Source organism: Bubalus kerabau, chromosome 10 (assembly GCF_029407905.1).
Source record: "Bubalus kerabau isolate K-KA32 ecotype Philippines breed swamp buffalo chromosome 10, PCC_UOA_SB_1v2, whole genome shotgun sequence".
NCBI classification, from domain to species: domain Eukaryota; kingdom Metazoa; phylum Chordata; class Mammalia; order Artiodactyla; family Bovidae; genus Bubalus; species Bubalus kerabau.
In genome coordinates, this window is record NC_073633.1 from 60,477,503 (window position 1) to 60,492,736 (window position 15,234).

Below are 15,234 nucleotides of genomic sequence, written 5' to 3' on the forward strand. Positions count from 1 at the left end.
CTGGCTCTCTTTCTGCCTCATCTGTGGTTTCTACAGTGGATGAGTCTGTCTTTACAGCTCTTTTTGGGAAAACTTGTTCTCCAGTGCTCCCTCTTCTTGCTCCCTCAGACCTAGTGGTGATAAAATCCTCCTTCTGTTGTTAGGTATCGGGTACCTTAATCTCTGTTATTGGTTCTTTTAATTTTTCCTCAATCACTCTGAATATGCCCTTAATTAAATTCTGCTGAAAAATAACAGCCAGGTAAGCCTTCTGTTTTCTGTGGGGACTCTGGCTGATATAGAGCACTTCTCTATTAACTCCATTTAGAACTAAGATCCAAACCTCAGTTCCTGACTTGGTTTCTTAAAATAGAGGTAGTGAGAAAATGTCATTGTTAAGAAGTCACCTTACACTATGTGAATGAACCTGGAAAGAGAAAAAGCTGGTGTTTGTAATAGAGAAATAAAGCAGGTGTGCAGAAACTAGAGACTGCAAGTGAAAGTCACGTGGGTTCTGAGGGCCCTGTACTTTTTGTTTTTTTTTTAATTGAAGTACAGTTGATTTACAATGTTGTGTTGGTTTCAGATGTACATCAAAGTGATTCAGTTATATATACATTATATGTATGTACACTTTTCAGAATCTTTTCCATAATAGATTATTATATTCAGTATAGACACTGAATATAGTTACCTGTGCTATACAGTAGGTCCTTATTTATCTATCTTATATTTAGCAGCATATATCTATTAATCTTTATAGCAGTTATCCTATTTGATGTATATGGTTCTTACTGTTATTACTTGTTTAATGTCTGCTTCCCACCATGCATTTTCCCATAGGATAATGACCATATTCCTTCTTTTCACTACAGAAAAGGGTTCATTCCTGCATTGGTGTCCAGTGAAATACTAGCATTAGTGTCATAAATTACCCCATTATTTTCTGAGAACAGCCCAAGCCAGTTTTATTTATAGTGCTATGAAATTTTCCTTTGTGTTTGAGTTTTTGCTTCCTCTTCAAAACTTGTCAAAAATGTGTTGATAGAGTTCTCAACGTTTTTCTACTAGAATAGAAAAGTAAAATCACATAAAGTAACTTAAAAAATACTCTGGGAGGGTATATAACATTTTTTTCCTTTTTCTACTGTGTATAGGACTGTGACAGGATTTATTTTTCTCTGCATTGTCTTAATTTATTGATAAGTACATCACAAAGTAGCACATAGACAATGTATTTTCACTTTAAAAGTTATTCAGCTAATCTAAAACTGTATGTAAAATAACTTTCAATTTTTTTCTTGGGTGATGATTGAGAAGGTGATATTAGACATAATTTTATTCTATCCATTCCATTTATACTTGAGAAAAAAATGAGCAGATTTAAAATCATGGCATCTGGTCCCATCACTTCATGGGAAATAGATGGGGAAACAGTGTCAGACTTTATTTTTTGGGGCTCCAAAATCACTGCAGATGGTGATTGCAGCCATGAAATTAAAAGACGCTTACTCCTTGGAAGGAAAGTTATGACCACCCTAGGTAGCATATTCAAAAGCAGAGACATTACTTTGCCAACAAAGGTCTGTCTAGTCAAGGCTACGGTTTTTCCAGTGGTCATGTATGGATGTGAGAGTTGGACTGTGAAGAAGGCTGAGCACCGAAGAATTGATGCTTTTGAGCTGTGGTGTTGGAGAAGACTCTTGAGAGTCCCTTGGACTTCAAAGAGATCCAACCAGTCCATTCTAAAGATCGGTCCTGGGTGTTCATTGGAAGAACTGATGCTAAAGCTGAAACTCCAATACTTTGGCCACCTCATGCGAAGAGTTGACTCATTGGAAGACTCTGACACTGGGAGGGATTGGGGACAGGAGGAAAAGGGGACAACAGAAGTTGAGATAGCTGGATGGCATCACCGACTCGATGGACATGAGTTTAAGTGAACTCCGGGAGATGGGGATGGACAGGGAGGCCTGGTGTGCTGCAATTCATGGGGTCACAAAGAGTCGGACACAACTGAGTGACTGAACTGAACTGAACTGAATGAATATTTTATATTTAAAATGAATAAAAATATATAATAATCCCTTATATTATGCTGTTCAGTTCAGTCGCTCAGTCGTGTCTGACTCTTTGCAACCCCAAGAATCGCAGCATGCCAGGCCTCCCTGTCCATCACCAACTCCTGGAGTTCACTCCAAAATAAATTACATCCATCGAGTCGGTGATGCCACCCAATCATCTCATCCTCTGTTGTCCCCTTCTCCTCCTGCCCCCAATCCCTCCCAGCATCAGAGTCTTTTCCAATGAGTCAACTCTTCGCATGAGGTGGCCAAAGTACTGGAGTTTCAGCTTTAGCATCATTCCTTCCAAAGAAATCCCAGGGCTGATCTCCTTTAGAATGGACTGGTAGGATCTCCTTGCAGTCCAAGGGACTCTCAAGAGTCTTCTTCAACACCACAGTCCAAAAGCATCGATTCTTCGGCGCTCAGCCTTCTTCACAGTCCAACTCTCACATCCATACATGACCACCGGAAAAACCATAGCCTTGACTAGATGGACCTTTGTTAGCAAAGTAATGTCTCTGCTTTTCAATATGCTGTCTAGGTTGGTCACAACTTTCCTTCCAAGGAGTAAGTGTCTTTTAATTTCATGGCTGCAATCACCATCTGCAGTGATTTTGGAGCCCCCCAAAATAAAGTCTGACACTGTTTCCACTGTTTCCCCATCTGTTTCCCATGAAGTGATGGGACCAGATGCCATGATCTTCGTTTTCTGAATGTTGAGCTTTAAGCAAACCTTTTCACTCTCCTATTTCACTTTCATCAAGAAGCTTTTTAGTTCCTCTTCACTTTCTGCCATATAAGGGTGGTGTCATCTGCATATCTGAGGTTATTGATATTTCTCCTGGCAATCTTGATTCCAACTTGTGCTTCTTCCAGCCAGTGTTTCTCATGATGTACTCTGCATATAAGTTAAATAAGCAGGGTAACAATATACAGCCTTGACATACTCCTTTTCCTATTTGGAACCAGTCTATTGTTCCATGTCTGATTCTAACTGTTGCTTCCTGACCTGCATATGGCTTTCTCAAGAGGCAGGTCATGTGGTCTGGTATTCCCATCTCTTTCAGAATTTTCCTCAGTTTATTGTGATCCACACAGTCAAAGGCTTTGGCATAGCCAATAAAGCAGAAATAGATGTTTTTCTGGAACTCTCTTGCTTTTTCCATGATCCTGTGGATGTTGGCAATTTGATCTCTGGTTCCTCTGCCTTTTCTAAAACCAGCTTGAACATCTGGAATTTTTCGGTTCACGTATTGCTGAAGCCTGGCTTGGAGAATTTGGAGCATTACTTTACTAGCATGTGAGATGAGTTCATTTGTGTGGTAGTTTGAGCATTCTTTGGCATTGCCTTTCTTTGGAATTGGAATGAAAACTGACCTTTTCCAGTCCTGTGGCCACTGCTGAGTTTTCCAAATCTGCTGGCATATTGAGTGCAGCACTTTCACAGCATCATCTTTCAGGATTTGGAATAGCTCAACTGGAATTCCATCACCTCCACTAGCTTTCTTCGTAGTGATGCTTTCCAAGGCCCACTTGACTTCACATTCCAGGATGTCTGGCTCTAGGTGAGTGATCATACCATTGTGATTATCAATATTGCATAGGGACCTGGAATGTTAGTTCCATGAATCAAGGCAAATTGGAAGTGGTCAAACAGGAGATGGCAAGAGTGAATGTCGACATTCTAGGAATCAGCAAACTAAAATGGACTGGAATGTGTGAATTTAACTCAGATGACCATTATATCTACTATGTGGGTAGGAATTCCTTAGAAGAAACGGAGTAGCCATCATGGTCAACAAAAGAGTCAGAAATGCAGTACTTGGATGCAATCTCAAAAAAGACAGAATGATCTTTGTTCATTTCCAAGGCAAACCATTCAATATCACAGTAATCCAATTCTATGCCCCAACAAGTAACGTTGAAGAAGCTGAAGCTGAATGGTTCTATGAAGACCTACAAAACTTTTTAGAACTAACACCCCGAAAAGATGTCCTTTTCATTATAGGGGACTGGAATGCAAAAGTAGGAAGTCAAGAAACATCGGAGTAACAGGCAAATTTGGCCTTGGAACACGGTATGAAGCAGGGCAAAGGCTAATAGAGTTGCCAAGAGAACGTAATGGTCATAACAAACACCCTCTTCCAATAACACAAGAGAAGACTCTACACATGGACATCACCAGATGGTCGACACCAAAATCAGACTGATTATATTCTTTGCAGCCAAAGATGGAGAAGCTCTATACAGTCAGCAAAAACAAGACCGGGAGCTGACTGTGGCTCAGATCATGAACTCCTTATTGCCAAATTCAGACTTAAATTGAAGAGAGTAGGGAAAACCACTAGACCATTCAGGTATGACCTAAATCAAATCCCTTATGATTATACAGTGGTAGTGAGAAATAGATTTAAGGGACTAGATCTGATAGACAGAGTGCCTGATGAACTATGGACTGAGGTTCGTGACATTGTATAGGAGACAGGGATCAAGACCATCCCCATGGAAAAGAAATGCAAAAAAAGAAAAATGGCTGTCTGGGGAGGCCTTACAAATATTATGCTGTAGTATGATATATAAAATACTGTAATGACTCTCAGTTGAAATTCTCCCATGGATTCAGTATTGATGGGGATTTCTTATTGTTAATGATGTGCTTTCAAGCCTTTTCTACCTAACTGGTCAACCCATAACAAGCCTCATGAATCATAACTTAAAGAGCCAGGGGAAGAGTTTTCATCTATAATTATGGAAAGATAATTAAGCAAATGTATTTTTAAAATTATGCATGCTTATAGAAAATTAAAAAATCTTAATGGGCTGTTATAAATCTGCCAATGAGTGGCTGTAAATACTTTGTGGAAGTAAGTGTAGTGAAGGGAGGCTGTGCTAAAATCAGAGAACTGGCTTCTCTTTGTGCATTTTGTTGTTGGTTGTGGCTTTAGTTTCTCTGTCAATGTATGTGGGAAAATGACTCCATTTATAAATCCCCTGCCTGTCTCATCCAGTGATTGTGAGACTTTTTGTGGTTAGGGGATGTGTAAGTACATTAACGTGTAAAGGCTCTTGCAGCCAAGTTGTAATTGTTATGTTTAGATTACAACACAAAGCGGATCATTGCCTCCCCCTTTTTTCAATATGGTGAAGCTGAGGTTCAGGGGTTTTTTGATTATTGCAGTAATGATACAAATTGATAGTGTTTTTGAGTATTTACCAAGTGCTAGGCATCGAACAGTTGACTCATTGGAAAAGACCCTGATGCTGGGAGGGATTGGGGGCAGGAGTAGAAGGGGACAACAGAGGATGAAATGGCTGGATGGCATCACCGACTCGATGGACAAGAGTTTGAGTGAACTCCGGGACTTGGTGATGGACAGGGAGGCCTGGTGTGCTGTGATTCATGGGGTCACAAAGAGTCGGACACGACTGAGAGACTGAACTGAACTGAGGCATTGTAGTGTGGTTAGATAATGTGCCAACAGTTGGGTAGTCATCCAGAGGTGATGAGTGGATGTGTTAACAGCATCTTATGACAAGTTTCCTATATTTTCCACTATTAAATGTGGGTTTCAGATTTATACTCATTATTTCCTAACTCTATTTTATCCAAGTATGTTCAGATTCATATTTGAGTGCAATATGAGTTTTTTTTCTTAAGCCTGTTGAAGAAGCAACCGTCATTTCTGGTGAAGAGTGTGAAGGAAGACTTGGAGAAATTGATCTCAGGACGGCAGATGTATGGTGGGGAGGGTGTTACTCCTTTGATGTGGTTAATCAGGCTGTGAGTGACGTGGTTCCCTGACTGCAGGAGGACTGCAGAACTTGCAGTATCCTTACCTACTTCTGTGATAACTTTTTTGATCAAGGGAAATTAATAATAACTTAATTCCTGGGAATAAATAGTCGTTTCCCAGACTTTCAGAAGAAAAGGAGTAGATACAAAATTTGGGGTGCTTCAGGGTTTGGGGACACACAGTAAACACAGTTTAAGATAAATAGAGAAACTATTAATAGCTCATGTTTGTGTCAGACTTGATAACATACACGGTCATTTCATGTATGTATGTGTGTGTGTATACATGTGTCTGTGTATATTTAATTGTGAGAGTTCTGAGATGTCAGTATGGTGAAAATCATTCTGTTCCACATGGTGGAGACGAAGTGTAGATGTTATTACTGTATCAGTAGTAATGCTAATAACTACTATAAATTCTACTGCCTTTTAATGAAATGAAAGGACAAAGTGGAATGGCAAAGTAAACGCGGTTGACTGGATCATTCCTCAGGAATGAAGAGGTAGGCGAGGTTATAACCTTTTGGCTCCAATTGCTTGCTAATGCAATAAAAGGGTATAATATTACCTTGGAATAAGTGAGTAGATCAATAACTGAATGAATTTGTATTACCTATCTAATCTATCATTTAAAGAGTCTAGTTAAAGTACAATTCTATCAGTGGTTCTACTTGTGTTTTTTCATAAGGCCCTGTATTTTTAAAAATTAAAGAATATATTTACTGTTGAGAGTGTGTGCATATGTGTGTAGTTTTTCATTTAGTTTATCACAAAAAATAGTTCTTGATGCATTATTGAACAGAATCCAGCAAATATCATATGCGGAGATGTTATAAACATCTGTTCTTTCATCCAACTGTATAATAAACCTCCCATGCTTATGTAATTTATTCTAATACTTGTGTCTTCAGAATTTCAGTGATGTATTTATGTATTCTCTGAAAGCATCATAGCCTGAAATGCATTTTAGTCACTATCCCGTATTCAGTGAGTAATTTCAGCCGTGTGTTTACTGCTTCAGGTAGATAAGTGCTGACTGCAAAGTCATGACCATTTGTGGGCTTGCATTGGGGAATAAAGAATCCCAAAAGAGATTTTTCATTTTTTAGATTATATTTTATGAAATGTGTCATATCTAGGATAAAGAATTACATGGCTCACTGTAACATTGTAGAGATTTGTCTTTAGATTATAGATGGTGACATTTTCAGGGTCCTGACAACTGTATAATTGATTAGCTATTATCTCAAGTTACAGTGTATACTAGGACAATGTTATTGGTAAAAGTAGTGAATATAGATGTAGATCTATATGTAAAATCTTGACAAATCCACGTTTTTGGAGCCTACTCTTGTTGCGTGTGGACTGTTGTAGGTTTAATCTCAAAGCTGACAGAGAGCTTATACTTAGAATGGCAAGAATATTGACTCTGCTTCTGTTTGCTGCCTATTTGTGTTTTCATATTAGTATTATATCTAAACTGATTTTTTTTGCAGAAAATTTTAAAGCGTTTTTTTTAAAATAAAGGTTAATTTGGTCAAATACAGGCAACACAACCTATTTTGGACATGCCTGGTCTAGACGACTTGGTAAAGGAAAAACCAGTGGCAAACATTGAATTTCTTTCTTTCTTTTTTTTTTTTTTACTTTACAATATTGTATTGGTTTTGCCATACTTCAACATGAATCTGCCATGGGTGTACACATGTTCCCCATCCTGAACGCCCCTCCTACCTCCCTCCCCAAACCATCCCTCTGGGTCATCCCAGTGTACCAGCCCTAAGCATCCTGTATCATGCATCGAACCTGGACTGGCGATTTGTTTCACTTATGATATTATACATGTTTCAATGCCATTCTCCCAAATCATCCTACCCTCGCCCTCTCCCACAGAGTCCAAAAGACTGTTCTATACATCTGTGTCTCTTTTGGTGTCTCACATACAGGGTTATCGTTACTATCTTTCTAAATTCCATATATATGCGTTAGTATACTGTATTGGTGTTTTTCTTTCTGGCTTACTTCACTCTGTATAATAGGCTCCAGTTTCATCCACCTCATTAGAACTAATTCAAGTGTATTCTTTTTAATGGCTGAGTAATACTCCATTCGGAGAAGGCAATGGCACCCCACTCCAGTACTCTTGCCTGGAAAATCCCATGGATGGAGGAGCCTGGTGGGCTGCAGTCCATGGGGTCGCCGAAGAGTTGGACACGACTGAGCGACTTCACTTTCACTTTTCACTTTCATGCACTGGAGAAGGAAATGGCAACCCACTCCAATGTTCTTGCCTGGAGAATCCCAGGGATGGGGGAGCCTGGTAGGAGGCCGTCTATGGGGTCACACAGAGTCGGACACGACTGAAGTGACTTAGCAGTAGCAGTAACACTCCATTGTGTATATGTACCACAACTTTCTTATCCATTCATTTGCTGATGGACATCTAGGTTGCTTCCATGTCCTGGCTATTACAAACAGTGCTGCGATGAACATTGGGGTACACGTGTCTCTTTCCCTTCTGGTTTCCTCAGTGTGTATGCCCAGCAGTGGGATTGCTGGATCCTAAGGCAGTTCTATTTCCAGTTTTTTAAGGAATCTCCACACTGTTCTCCATAGTGGCTGTACTAGTTTGCATTCCCACCAACAGTGTAAGAGGGTTCCCTTTTCTCCACACCCTCTCCAGCATTTATTGCTTGTAGACTTTTGGATTGCAGCCATTCTGACTGGCGTGAAATGGTACCTTATTGTGGTTTTGATTTGCATTTCTCTGATAATGAGTGACGTTGAGCATCTTTTCATGTGTTTGTTAGCCATCTGTATGTCTTCTTTGGAGAAAAGTCTATTTAGTTCTTTGGCGCATTTTTTGATTGGGTCATTTATTTTTCTGAAATTGAGCTGCAGAAGTTGCTTGTATATTTTTGAGTTTAATTCTTTGTCAGTTGCTTCATTTGCTATTATTTTCTCCCATTCTGAAGGCTGTCTTTTCAGCTTGCTTATAGTTTCCTTTGTTGTGCAGAAGCTTTTAAGTTTAATTAGGTCCCATTTGTTTATTTTTGCTTTTATTTCCAATATTCTGGGAGGTGGGTCATAGAGGATCCTGCTGTGATGTATGTCGGAGAGTGTTTTGCCTATGTTCTCCTCTAGGAGTTGTATAGTTTCTGGTCTTATATTTAGATCTTTAATCCATTTTGAGTTTATTTTGGTGTATGGAAACACTGAATTTCAATGAATCTGCTTCTGAATCCTGAGGTTCTAAGGCTGCTTGGTTTCTACTTTTTAGGTAAAAAAAACCTTTTTTTCCCAGCTTTACTGAGATATAAATGTCAACATAAATTTAAGAGGTACAACATGATGATATGATACATGTATGTATACATTGTGAAATGCCTACAAGGCTTTGCACTTCTCACTCTGCTTTAATTAAATGAATTTAGTTAGCAACCTTCTGCTCACATATTTACACATTTTTTTCCCCTTATGATGAGAACTTCTATGATTTATTCTCTTGGTGGTGGTTTAGTCGCCAAGTTGTGTCCGACTTTTGCGACCCCAAGGGCTGTAGCCTGCCAGGCTCCTCTGTCCATGGGATTTCTCCAGGTAAGAATACTGGAATGGGTTGCCATTTCCTTCTCCATTTATTATCTTAGCAGGTTTCAAATATACAATACAGTCTCGTTAACTATGGTCACCATGCTGTAGGTTACACTCCTGGAACTTATTTATGTTATAGTTGTTAAGTTTGTACATTTTGGCCATCTCTACCCCATTCCCTGCTTCTCACCTTCTACCTCTGGTAACTATCATTCTGGTCTCTGCTTCTATGAGTTTTTTCTTTTTTAAGATTCCACATATAAGTGATATCATGTATTCTTATAATATACACCAACATATTCCTCAAAGCACAGAGATTTTAGAAAACAGATAATATGCTTGTTACCAGTTATAAGCATTCTCTGATGGGGCTGGAGGGAAGATATGTGATTTACAGGAAATCCTTTGCCCCAAAATCTGTCATTCTGGCTTCAGTTTTCTACTAGATTCACTCTTTTGCATCAGCAGGAGGCATGTATAGAATCATCCCTTACTCAAAACTACATTACTTTACTATCTCTATTACTGATATTCATGTGTGGATATTTTCTATATATCTTGTTTTCTATGTCAGACCAGATAGGACATAAAAATGAAGCTATCTATAACTAATATAAAACCATATCCTTCCTGGTTGAGTTTACCTCATCAGCATTAGATTGATTTTTCTTTCAAAGAAATTCTGATCATCTTCAGAAAATAAAACATCACAACTACTTCTTAACCATAGGCATACTTGTTACTTCCTGGTTTCTTAGCTTTAATGATGACTATTCTTCCATGACACTGATGCCCTTCAAAGGCATTGCTATCAAAGCCTAAAGGTAGTTGCTTCTATCTGCCTGTCAAGGTTGTCTGTACTCATGGTTCAGAGAGCTGGTGTCTGAAATGAGGGCACTGAAGCCGCACATAACTCAGTGCAAAGGGCATGACTTTTGTGGCTGTTTCCACCTATTGGTGTCATCACTGAGTCTACAAAAGATTGGTGAAGGCAGGATGGTGATATCTCATGTGAAGTCATCTTGTATTTCACTTAGCCTGAGGACTGGAGTAGCCCTGTGTTGAACCCAAGTAAGTGCTAATGTTTATTGAGGAAATAATGAATCTTATAGCAGGAAATTACATATTAATGACCCTATGCTACTATTTGTAGAACTTATGAAAATTGTAATTAATTGGGTTTGCATGTAATTGTTTATTTACCCCCTAGTTTTAAAACTATCTTCCTACCAAGCAAGCATCATGAATTGAGATCTAAAACCATGTTTAATAGCATCATTCTATTTGTATCTTGGAAGATCATGGTTAAAACTGTAGGATAACCTGAATCTTTCTTCTCAGTCTGGTCTATTGTACTCAATCAAACATTTGTGCTTCAGCTTCTATTTCTTAGGATGGAATTTTCCCCCATGATGCTCCTTTGTCCTTCAGGAACATAAACTCTTAAAGTGCTTCTCTCAAATTTCTGCATATTTGCCTAGGCACCCTCCATCCATGGCCTGGATATGAACTACAAATGTGAAAGCACAGACTTCTGTTATTACCGATGAGACTGGAAGAAGACAGGAGACAAGGTGTCTTGTACCACTTTGAATTAAGCAGAGTGAGAAGTGCAAAGCCTTGTTCTGAGTGTTGGGTGACACATTAGAGCTGGAAGATTTGAGAAATTGTGGGTTTGAACTTTTTTTTTAATAAATTATTACTAGTAATGATGATGTCCTTTTTGTTATCCTTGCATTTTCACATTTATTGCTTGGAGTAGATCTAGGTAGTTCTGTAAAAAGAAAGGGACAAGACAAATGTGCTTTGTGAGCAGCAAAGTGACAAAACATTAATGGCCCAAATGAGAATATATGGGAGAGCCAAGGACACAATTAAGGGAAAAATACAGAGTACTCAGGATTCATGCTGCTAATTTTAATCCCTGAAATTTGAAATGTGTGGTACAGCTTTCTAATTTATACCAATTACTAGCTTCTACTGGCCTATTGGAAGTATCTGCTGAAGTTATATGAATTGAATTTGACCAATGGGACCTTATTTCAAAGTAAAAAGATGGTGTAATAAATTCAATTTGGGTTGGATTGGGTAAGTGAAAAGCTTAGTCATGGAGTAGCAGAGAAAGACATGATCAACAGCAACAGAAACTTAGATACAGGAAACAACTAGCTTGCAAAAAAAGGGCCCATCACTCACTGCCTGAGGATTGAAGTAGCCTCACTTAGTGAGAATGAATGATCCAAGGTACAATGAAATTTTAAAGTGCCTCAGAATTGCCCCAAAAAAGACCCCATGTCTCTCAATATATCAGTTTCTGTGTGTGCTTTGAATGCATATTCAACAGACGGTGGAAATCTTTGGACTGTTTGGGAGAGATGACCAATCTCACGGTAGGGAAGTGGAGGATGTCCTCTTTAGGCCAAAGAGGAAAGGACTGAGCTACTTTCTAAGCAGACATCAGTTTATTCGGGAAACATCTGCAGGGACTGAGTTACACTCTCCTTGTAACAGCTGTGTCTTGCCACAATATCACTGATCAAAGGGGGCTCCTCTAAGTGGTAAATACTGTGCCATTTCTTTCAGAAATCATAACCTCATGCCACGACTGGTGCATTTAAGCAAGCTCTGCTGTTGCTGCTGCTGCTAAGTCGCTTCAGTTGTGTCCGACTCTGTGCGACCCCATAGAAGGCCTCCTACCAGGCTTCCCCGTCCCTGGGATTCTCCAGGCAAGAACACTGGAGTGGGTTGCCATTTCCTTCTCCAGTGCATGAAAGTGAAAAGTGAAAGTGAAGTCGCTCAGTCGTGTCCAACTCTTCGCGACCCCATGGACTGCAGCCTACCAGGCTCCTCGATCCATGGGATTTTCCAGGCAAGAGTACTGGAGTGGGGTGCCATTGCCTTCTCCGAAGCAAGCTCTAAGAGAAGTGAAATGTGGATACATAATAAGACATTAGTGATTCCTAGATCTGAATTCAAGGAACCAGGATAGGATCTGAAACTAAGAACTATGACTCAAAAGAAGGTATAATAGTTGAGGAACATGAAGCTTTTTATTTCTTTATTTATTATTAATCTTTTGGGTTAGTTTAGTTGCTTAAGGTAAATATAAGCTAACTTTGTTGCAAAATCTCAGTGAATGACTTTCACTCAGGCCACCAGGCTATCTGGGGCTTGCCAGGTGTTGCTATAGGTAAAGAACCTGCCTGCCAATGCAGAAGACTTAAGAGATGCAGTTCAATCCATGGGTTGGAAAGATCACATGGAGGAAATGGCAGCCCACTCCAGTATTCTTGCCAGGAGAATCCCATAGGCAGCAGAGTCTGGTGGGCTATGGTCCATTGGGTCACAAAGAGTCAAACATGACTGAAGTGACTTCACACGCACATGAGGCTATGTAGAAGATGGGTGAAGCCAGAAGATACATGACCTCTTTGAAAGATGTGTGTGTTTCTTTCTATTTGTTTATTTATTCACTCATTGGCTGTGGGGAGTCTTCCTTGCTGCACTGAGGCTTTTCTATAGTTGGGGTGCACCAACTTCTCATTGTGTTGACTTCTCTTTTAGGGGATCACGGGCTCCAGGCACATGGGCTTCAGTAGTCGCAGCATACAGATCCAGTAGTTGGGGCTCTTGGATTCTAGAGCATTAGCTTAGTAGTTGCAGAACATGGGCTTAGTTGCCTGCAGCATGTGGGAAATTCCCAGATCAGGGATTGAGCTGGCATCCCCTGAATTGCCAGGTGGACTCTTAACCACCTGACCACCAAAGAAGCCCCAGACCAGCTTGTTTATTAAGACTATAAAATCTGTAGCAAAAAGATTAACTTGCAAGTGAAAGCATTTTTTGTTTGTTGTGTCAGCTACGTGTCACTGTGGGCTGTAAGAAACATCAAAATTTGGTTTTAGGAGATTCAAGGGGACAGTTTTCATTCAGGATCTGCCAGTGATCTAAAACAGATGGTTGACTTTTAGCTAGTAAAATTTAGAGATTAAAAACAAATACAAAAAGAATAGGAGAAGAGAAGAAGAAAGGGGGAAAAAGGAAGGATGGAAGAGAACAGAGGGAAAAATGACAAAGCAAAAGGCAGTAGGAGAGGAAAAGATCACATATTCCTGTTGACCCTCATTTCCCTGTCTAGATATTTTCCAGATGTCTCAAAATTTTTACTTCATTTTTTTACTATCAGGGACAATTTTTAGTGTTTCTCATTATATAGGTCTACACTAAGAAAGTTTGTATATTCTACTGAGTATATAGTATAATTTATGTGATACAACTTCTGTTATAGGTTTTGAATTACTGGACATAGATCAATTACTCTCATTTCCAATGTCAGAAACTCTAGATTGAGACAATTACTTCTGACTTCTCTGATCATTTCAGAATATTAATCCTGTTAACTCTGGAACCATAGTGTAGGTTAGAAAAACCATAGAACTGCTCACGAGTTCTCTGGATCTGCCAAAGTTGGCTTTTGGCCACTGGGCACTGCCTCCCTCTGTTGCTCATCTGCATTTCTGGTTTGTCCTGTGCCAGTACCCTCCAGTACCCTTCCTCAAGAAGTTCTCAGGGCATGATTTTTTCGGCTTTCTTTCCTTTGATTCCCCGAGAGTCTAAATATATTGTCTCTGGCTCTTAGATGTTCTTTTCTTAGCATTCAGCTTTGTGAAAGTAGAAATAAAGCAATTTAAAATAAAACAATTGTAGCTACATTATGCTATTTTACATACTTATTTTTGGTAAGCCATCAAAAAAATATGGTATTTGACTCTTACTATATTCTTAAAATTTATAGTCTCTGGAAAACATAACTTCTTCTAATTTATATATTCTATCATTGTGTGTATGAAGTTATTCAGAATACTGATAAGGTCCTGCATGAGGTATAAATTGGATGCTACTGCATTTTATCATAGGTCTCATAAACTAAGAGGAGATTGGCCTGAAATAAATTTTCTTCTGTAAAACTTTAAACCTCTTCTCACTTTCAACTTGTTTGATTTTATTAATTTCTGGGAATGTATTCTTTTCTTCTAGGTTGTCCAATTTGTTGGCATGTAGTTGCTCAAAGTAGCGTCTTATGATACTTATATCAGTTGGAACTTTCTGTGATATCAGTTGGAGCTTTTTTCTTTCTTAAAAAGTATGTTTTAATTTGGCTGTCTCAGGTCTCAGTTGCAGCATGCAGGATCTTTAGTTGAGGCATGTGGAATCTAGTTCTCTGACCAGGGATCAAACCTGAGCCCCTTGCATTAGGAGCATTGAATCTTAGCCACTGGACCACCAGGGAAGTCCTGAAACTTCTCTTTCATTTCTGAGTTTTATCTTGGTGAGTCTAGCTAAAGGCTTGTCAGTTTTGTTTATCATTTTATAGAACCAGTTCTTAGTTTTTATATTTATATATAAATATAAAATCTTAGTTCTTATATATATATAAATGTAAGTATACATTTATAAATTTATACATGTAAGTAGAGTATAAAAATCACCTACCATTACTGTATTGCTGTCAATTTCTCCCTTTTTATGTCTATTAATACTTGCTTTAGATACTTATAATTTCTTTATTGTGTGCATATGTATTTATATATGTTTTATCTTGTGGCTGAATTGACCCCTATATTATTATAACATCCTTCTTTGTCTTTTATTACACTTTCTGTTTAGGAATCTAATTTTTCTGACATGTGTAGCTGCACCAGTTTTATTTTCATTTCCATTTGCATGGAGTATCTTTTTTCAGGTCTTTAATTTCAGTCTCTAAGTGTCCTTACTTCTGAAGTGGATCTTTTCTAGGCAGTCTAT

General features: G+C 38.8%; 1 long non-coding RNA gene across 1 annotated transcript in view; it reads left to right on the forward strand.

The window, feature by feature from the left end:
- The first annotated feature begins 5,893 nt into the window (after positions 1-5,893).
- Positions 5,894-15,234, forward strand: part of LOC129621446 (uncharacterized) — an 82,420-nt gene continuing 73,079 nt past the window's right edge. Inside the window, exons 1-2 of the long non-coding RNA XR_008699363.1 lie at positions 5,894-6,341; positions 10,911-11,098. This is a non-coding gene — a long non-coding RNA (uncharacterized LOC129621446). The remainder of the gene's footprint in view (positions 6,342-10,910; positions 11,099-15,234) is intronic.